The following is an 8,669-nucleotide window of genomic DNA, read 5'->3' as shown; positions in this document are numbered from 1 at the left end:
CCCTCAATACCCATGAACCCCCAGTTGCTCCACGGGCGCCGGATATATAGCTGCCCACTGTTCATGGTGTGTGTGTGTGTGTGTGTGTGTGTGTGTGCACATGGATGGGTTAAATGCAGAGCACCAATTCTGAGTATGGGTCAACATACTTGGCAAAATATCACGACTTTCAGTGGAGTGTGTGAGTGTGTTTGGAAAAGAAGGAGACAAAAATGTTTTTTATACATCTACATTTATATACTCGCATACTGAATGAATTGTTATAGGTGAAAAGTTGAAAAGAATAAAATGCAGTGATTAAACATACAGGAGTTCAAACAACGGTACAGAAATGACTGTAAGCATGCGACTTATTCTCTCTCTCTCTCACACACACACACACACACACACATTAGAGTTTTCAAGTTTTCAGGAAGTGCTTCTAGGTAGTTCAATAAAATAACTGGAAACATCCAGATGGAAATGAACAATCAGAGCGTCTGCGTCACACCGCTGTGTTTGGATCTGGATTCATCCGAACGGACCGAAGGCCCTCGTCTCTGCGCTGGAAGGCACTGAGGTCCTTCTGGAGTCGAGTCTGAGATCAGAAGAGATTCCTGTCGGATCCCAGAGCTCCGTGTGGGATGAACTGATCCGGGAATGTTGGTGACATTCAGCTGTCGATCCGATGGAGAAACTGAACCAGTGAAACAGCACAACGTTTAACCAAACCGTCTGTGGCACAGAAGTGAACTAAAGTCATCCGCTCCGAGCGACACACAGAGAGAACACGTGACAGACGTGCTTTAGTCTGAAACATCACATTAGCTGAAGCAATAAACAGAGAAATAAAACTACGGCTAATCAGCATGACAGTATTGGCACTGGCAGCAGTCCCTGAAAATAAACACAAATCTGAAACACAAAGAAAGCTTTCCGCTCGGCGTCTCAATCACGCAGCGGCGAGCGTCCGGACCAGACGAAGAGAGTCAAGAAACCCCCGGAGATGTGGAGCCTCCAAACGAACACCTGAGCTAGTCGTGGCTGGTTAGCATGTCGTCGGCGCGCCGGTGCGTCTCCAAGGCTTTGGTGGTGAAGGAGTCCTGACGAAGATCTGATTTACGCCTGACGAGCGACCGCTCCTTCCTCTGCTCCCTCGCCACCTGCGCACACACACACACACACACACACACACACACACGAGTCACCCTGACGGTCATCACTCTCCCAGAATCCTCTCTGTTATTCAGTGCTGGGAAGGTTACTTTGGAAATGTAACAGGTTACAGATTACAAATTACACTATGTAAAATGTAAGAAGTAGTGTAAATATTTAAATTACTTTATTAATGTCATACAACTGATTACATTTGATTACTTTTCTAATGTTTTCAACTGTTAATCATAAATTCAAATTACAGTAGAACTCAACACTGATTACTGTCAGACCTTCAGAATCATTCATCACTTGATTATAGTTATAGGTTATAATAATTTAATTTTAAAGCACATCCACTACAAAATCAGAGTTACTTTGAGATCATTCTGAGATTAAATACAGATTTCAAATCATGAGATATAGCCTAGTATATATATATATAGCTATGGTACTGTTTTGAAATCAAATCTTTGCATAGTTATGACAGAAAACACTGGCATTTGTTACAGTTACAGTTTTTCTCTGTAACTTATTACATTTATTTTTTAATTAAATTATGTAACGCTGTTACGTGTAACTAGTTACTTCCCAACACTCCTTTTATTATAACATATCTGCGTCATTCTGTCAATTCATCCAGACGTACCCAGCTAAAAAAACTATTTTTCTTCTGGTGAATGAAATACGTAAATGATGAAAAAAGTCAAAACATTAAATGCCATGTGTGAGTAATCCACAGTTATGTAAAGAGGGTCAAAATGACACTTGCCTCCAGAGATTTGGAGGAGAGACAGTCTTCAGAAAGATGGACGCATCATGTTCACGCAGAGACTGGAATCTCTTTTAGTAAAATCTGTTGACTTTAGATATCTGTGTGGCATTATATGCCAGTGGTGACCGTTCCGAAATGGGGAATAAGCACTGATTGCAAGATTTTATGTGTGTAACTCAATAAATATTAAAGATATATTAATATCCTATTAGAATCTTTTCTTTTGTACTCATCGTTTGGTTCAGTTCCAGAGATAACGAGGTCTTAGTGAGGCACCGGAAATAAATATATTTGGTCAGAAACCAAACGTGGCTCATTTTGCGCACAGTTGATACTTCTGAACTCGTAACAACAAACGCTTTCGTTCAGGAAGAGATTGAGAAGAGAGAGGATCTGAGGATGATGATGATGATGATGAAGCTCTGCTCGGCTCTCTGAATTACCTGAATGGCTCTGGCCTGCACTGTCTTTTTTAACATCTGAACATCTTCTATAAAGGGACCATCAGTCTCCATTTCTACAGGACTGTTTAGTGCAGACGGATCAACACACAAAGTGAACTAGTGGAGCAGAGAGTGACAGAAACAGAGACATGAGCGTTACAGAGAGTCAGAAGAGACAGACTGAAGCAGACGGAGGTCAGTGGAAACCTTGTGTTGGAGAGGAACACACCTGTGGGTTAGATCTGGCCAGATTCTCGATCTTCATCCAGGCCTCCTCTCTCTCCTTCAGCTTGGCCTTCTCTCTGGAAGCAGAAGCGTCAGGGTTTGAACTCATCTCACCTGAAACTACGCTGGGTTTGAGGCTCAACTCACTTGTTCTTCTCGGCTCTGAACTGTTGTGTGCAGTCGTCAAACAGCTTCTGGTTCATCTCCATGAAGAGCTTGAGTGCGTTATAGATCAAGCCGTGAATGGTCCTGCAGAAGAGAGAGGAAGAGTGATGGAGAAACCCTCACAGACACATCGAGCTCGGAGCATCCTAACAGGAGGAAACGGGACTCTCACTTGTTCCAGTGGCTCTTGGAGTTACGGTAAAGCGCCGGGAACATGATGGGTAAGATCTTGGCTGCGTTGTCACTGATGAGACTCATGATGTACTCGTTATTCCAGTAATAAAGCGCTCTCTCGGCCACCTGTCAGAAACACACGTCACGTCAGATCTATTTGTATAGCGCTTGTCACAAGAGAGATTACTCACAAACTGTAGTCTGTTACTGACTCCAAATGACACGACAGAAATTGTAGTTTGTAACTAAATCCACTACATTACACATTTCAGGTGATAAAATCAGACTACTTTTATATAATTTATGAATCCTGTGTGTTCTGCGTGTCTCTGAGAGAGGTTTGGTGTACTACACACATACTGAAGTCAATATATGAACATGATCTCTAGAACTACTCTGAGAGTCGCTTCATGAGCACTTTATCATTTCTTTTGACTAAAACTATCATTATATCATAAACAAACAGAAACCTAATGTTCTTCATGGCAAGATAAATAAAAATAAAAATTCGGTTGAATTTGAAGAAACCGTGACAGAAATATTGCTTAATGTAATGATAGTACTTCTACTGCTATTTTTAATTAGAGATGGTGTCAGTCAGTAAATAAGAAAACAAAGTAGATAGATTATTGAACATTTGTAAGGGTCACGATCTCTAGCTATAGTGCCTGTGAGCTTCGATAGAGGCGATTCTTATCATTTGACCCTGGACTCCATTTCCCATAATCCTTTGCCCAGACTCATCACCAATTATAGTCACCAGTCTCTCATCACCTCATCAGTCACACACTATATATAACTCTTACTGATGTTTGATAGCCTTTGATGTTTCCTAGTTTCCTTGTTTTTTGAGTTTCCTTGCCTTCATGTTTTTGATCTTGGACTGTTTCTTGTTTTTGATTGTGTGCTGCCTGTCCTGATCATTGCCTGTTTATTGGATTACTCCTTTGGATTTTCTTGGATATTACTGTTTTGCTGGTGTTTGACCCTGAGTAAGATCTTACTAAAGCTGCATTTGGATCCTCCACTTCATTGCCACAATGTTTACATTACAGAAAGAAAGAAAGTGTTGCTTTACTAGTTACTTGGGAAAGTAATCTGATTACATGACTCGCGTTGCTGTAATGCGTTACCCCAACACTGATGTAATCATGCAATCAGTAAAAGTAACTGGTCTAATTATGAATATTTTTTAATGTAACAATTTCAAGGTTAATTTTACAAAAATCTCAATTTTATTCTTTCCTCAACAGCACACTCATACTCTTGATAGTTTATAACATTCTATTCTTATTAAGTGTATGTTGGTTCTTTTCGTTGTTTCACTGTTGGATGAGGAACATGTCAGTGCTCTACATCACATGTATGTCGTATGAAGGAGACAAAGAATGAATCTGGAACCTTCTGGAGCTCTGACTGACGTCTGAAACTCTTCACTCACCTGGAAGTGAGGACTGGACACACACTTGGCCAGCTGACGGAAGAGCGGCTCCATGACCTTCACGAACTCGGACGGCTCGATCACGTCCAGGATCTCCTCCAGCTCGTTGAGGAACATCACCTCCTTCGGACTGTGAGTCTTGGGCCAGTATTTGAGGAGAGCCATGACCACCTGCACAGCGGCAGCAAAGCCTCATGGGTCGCATCAATCCCATAATGCACTGAATGCTGTCTGAGCGTGTGTGGTCTTACCGGTTCAGTGAGCGTGCTGTCCTTCTCCAGGAACTGAACCACACAGTACGCCAGCTGGAGCGAGACGAGACGGTGTTAAGCGCTGGTCAGTGTGAGTGACCGGTGTGTAATGAGCGGAGCGTGGACTGACCTGCGGGTGATAGACGCTCAGAGACTTCACTTTGTGCAGCGGCAGTAACACCTTCAGCAGGAAGATCTTGTGCTCCTCTTTTAATGGTAAAGCAAAGCCGTTGATGATGCTGTCGGACAGAAGAAACACAGCTGTCAGAGACCAGAAGATTTCCCAGCATGCACCGGGACAGCTGATGTTTTACCTGCCCAGGATCTCCAGTAACTCTGCGATTCCGTTGTGATGCTCCGTCTCGTAAATAAACCTGCAAACACACACAAAGAGACACTTACACACAAACCTGAACCTTCTTCCAGAGAAGACTGTGTTATCAGACCACTAACACTGAGCATGAAGGCACTGCTCACCTGTAAAATATGTTATTAATTTGCTTTCTAATGTAAGCGCGCAGCCCGAGAAACTTCCCGTATATTCGGTGCAGGGTGGTTTTCAGGAAATCTCTCTCTCGTGGATCTTCACTGTCGAACAGCTCCAGAAGCTGAAATCAGTTCAGAAGCAGTCTCTCACACGTCTGAACTCAAACTGAGACTTCAGCTTCTATACAGTGAAGGGAAATATCTGCATACCTGCATCACAAACTTCTGGTCAATGTATTTCTTTGCGATATTCGGCTGAAAGTCGGGCGACTCAAGAAACCGCAGGAAAAACTCGTACACCAGCTTTGAGAAACAGAGAGATGCGGTGATGAGCAACAAGTGATGTTCTCATGATCGCTGCTGTCGTCACACACTGCATACATGTACAGATTCACCTGAAAACACTGCTTCTATGTATGTGACACATAAAGACACTGCATAAACATAACATACAATTATGACTGAATATACTATTAGCCAATAAGCTTTTTTCTTTTTTCTTGAAGAAGTCTTTTCTGCTCACCAAAGCTGCATTTATTTGATCAAAAATACTGCCAAAATAGTGAAAGTTATCAGAATGTAAATCATCTGTGTTCTGTGTGAATCTGTGTTAAAGTGTAATGTATTTCTGTGATGCTCCGCTGTATTTTCAGCATCATTCCTCCAGTCTTCAGTGTCACATGATCTTCAGAAATCAGAATAATATGATGATTTACTGATTCAATGTTACATTAGATTTTTCAGGATTCACAGATGAATAAAGTTCAAAAGAACAAAGTTTATTTTACATTTCTTTACAGTCACTTTTTATAAATGTAATGGCTCTTTGATGAATTAAAAGTAGTAATTTTTAAAGTGCTATTTACCCCTAACTTTCGAATGGTAGTTTTAGCGTTTCCACAGAAATATTGAGCAGCACAACTGTGTTCAACACTGATAATAATCAGAGATGTTTCTTGAGCAGTAAATCATCATATTATTCTGATTTCTGAAGATCATGTGACACTGAAGACTGGAGGAATTGATGCTGAAAATACAGCGGAGCATCACAGAAATACATTACACTTTAACACAGATTCACACAGAAAACAGATGTTTTACATTAGAATCATTTTGATCAAATAACAGAGGGACATAATGTTAGTTGTTCCAGACTGTTGGCTGGTGGTGTCAGGTCTCCTGGCTCTGGTGATGTAGAAGCGGTCAGATAACGCTGTGAACGGTGTCAGGAAGCACCTGTAGATGAGGCCACGCTGCTTCCAGAGTCGGTTCATCCTCCTCCGGGTCGAACTCTGCTCCCGTGGGGTTCGATGAGGGCGGAAGAGCCCCTGAACATGTTCACCGCAAACTGCAACACAACACAAGACACACCACGGACATCACGTTCCTGATGAGCAGCACGTCAACATGTTTACATTCACACTCCGTCTCTTCTGACTGCCGTCATCAGTCTCTCTCAATCCTTTTTATAAAGTCATGAAAACACTATAATGGAGTTTTTTATTTGCTTTCTGAGCAAACGGGACTACAAAATATATATTTGTGGTACTCTCTCATTCACTGCTCTAGAAGAGAACACAGAAATGTGGAAAAGGTCCATTGTGTTTCAGATGCAGCCTGATAAAGCTTCTTTAATGCTGTAAATAGAAAAGCATGTGAAGTCAGATTGAATAAAGCACAAGAACGAACGGCCGCGGCGTCTCTAATGGGAAACAGAAGCTGCACTGTCTGGAGACGAGCGAGGGCCGCCGCGGGGCCCCTGAGAGCCGGCCTGACTCACCATGTGCACCACCTCTGGGTAGATGGGCTCCGTGATCACACTGCGGTTGTGGTTGATGTACTCCACCATCTCGCTCAGCGCCAGCCCGCTTCACCTCCTTCCATTTCAGGTCACTGAGCGGATCACACAGGAAGTCGAACAGAACGCAGCACTGACGCAGCTTCTGATGAAGAGCTTCTCCTGCTCGGCCGGAGCCACATCTGGAGCACGAGAAGAGCAGAGAGCGTCATCACACCAGGACTGTATGAGATTAGAGAAACTGCACAATCACCAGCTCCTGCATCACATCCATCACTTCCCTTGCACTGCTACAGGAGCCAAATACATCACAGAAGATGTCAAGTAGCATCAGTTTTATTTCTATTGTGCTTTATACAATACAGATTGATTCAAAGCAGCTTCACAGGAATATTGCAAAAGTCATCAGTTATGAAACATTTAATTAAGCTCTAAAGTTTTGTTTTAGAACCTCACAAGTGTGAAAAAGAGTCAAGAACAGACATGTGTTTCCTTCACACCACCCTCAGTGAAAACACAACCAAATGCTTCAAAAACACTGACACAGATTGAACTGAATAATGACACTACTGTCTGCTGTAGAGCTGCTTTAAATAGCAGAACTGAACTCATACACAAATAGATCAACTTTTACTGAACTGTTATTGACTCTGTTAATGAAATGAACTGAAGCAGCGTTGAACTGGATTGATCTGAACACAACCCTACAGATCTGAGAGCACAGCTTACACACAGCAGAATCTCAATTTGTCTCCATAACTGAGTTAATAATAGATTCTGTTCATTTCTGTGAAGCTGCTTTGACACAGCGCTGTATAAGCACTAGAGAAATGGGCCTTAATGTGACTGACCTGCTGCAAATGCATTTCAGTTAAATTAAGATAAAACCTTTCTTGTGTATTTGTGTTCCATGCCTTGGTTCATTTGACCAGCTGTTTAGACAGAGATAGAGAGAGAGGGTTAAACCAGTCCTTAACCATAACCAGTTACCCCTCAGCTACTGAGAGGAACATTAAAAATAGTTTCAACTCTGCACTACACTCACGACTGAGGATTTCATATGTACAATATCATGTTTGCTCACAGATAGTGCCTCTCTTATGGGTGCTTTTATTATTCATCACATCTTCTGCTGATAACAGATGACTCTGAGTGGGTTCATGACTGGTATTATTATTGTTCCAGTAGCGTCACATGCTGGAGATCTCCACAGACGTCTCCCCGAGGAACTTGAGAGGAGTTCATCTGCTCCTCAGACACGAGACACTTATCTGATCCAAACACTCAAAACAACACGCAAATAACACGCCAGCATCTGATGCTCATGGACACGGCTGCAGAGTTTATGACACTCTGGATCTGTCTGATATACAGATCACTAACGAGAGCTTAAAGGAGTTTCACTCTTTTCCAAGTGAACAACATAGAAACATATTCACCTAATTAGATCTGAATCGCCTGTAATTATCACTAATCATACTCAACATTTCAGATGATTTTCACAGTTTTCCACGCAGTGACTCTGCATCGCAGCACATCAGCTTTCCTAACAACACAGAGTATGAGAATAGACCTTCTGTTAGAAACAAACACACGTTCTGTTTTACTGTTTCAAAGCTATTGTAGGATTCAGCATGAAACAAATTGCACTTCTTCAAGCAGATACCATCATTTATAACATACGTATATCAATAAAGAATTATAGGAAAGATAAAAAAACACTTGAGAAAAAACTAGCAGATGAATCAAAAGCAGTTTTACTCAAACTAGTTGTTTT

General features: G+C 41.8%; 1 pseudogene; it reads right to left on the bottom strand.

The window, feature by feature from the left end:
- Positions 1-213: 213 nt before the first annotated feature.
- LOC113104940 (serine/threonine-protein phosphatase 2A 56 kDa regulatory subunit gamma isoform-like) lies at positions 214-6,998 on the bottom strand (annotated as a pseudogene).
- Positions 6,999-8,669: the final 1,671 nt, after the last annotated feature.

The sequence above is a fragment of the Carassius auratus genome, unplaced genomic scaffold (genome assembly GCF_003368295.1).
Source record: "Carassius auratus strain Wakin unplaced genomic scaffold, ASM336829v1 scaf_tig00218253, whole genome shotgun sequence".
Classification (NCBI taxonomy): Eukaryota; Metazoa; Chordata; class Actinopteri; order Cypriniformes; family Cyprinidae; genus Carassius; species Carassius auratus.
Note: the sequence above shows the minus strand (reverse complement) of the source record. Positions and strands in the feature narration are given on the sequence as shown.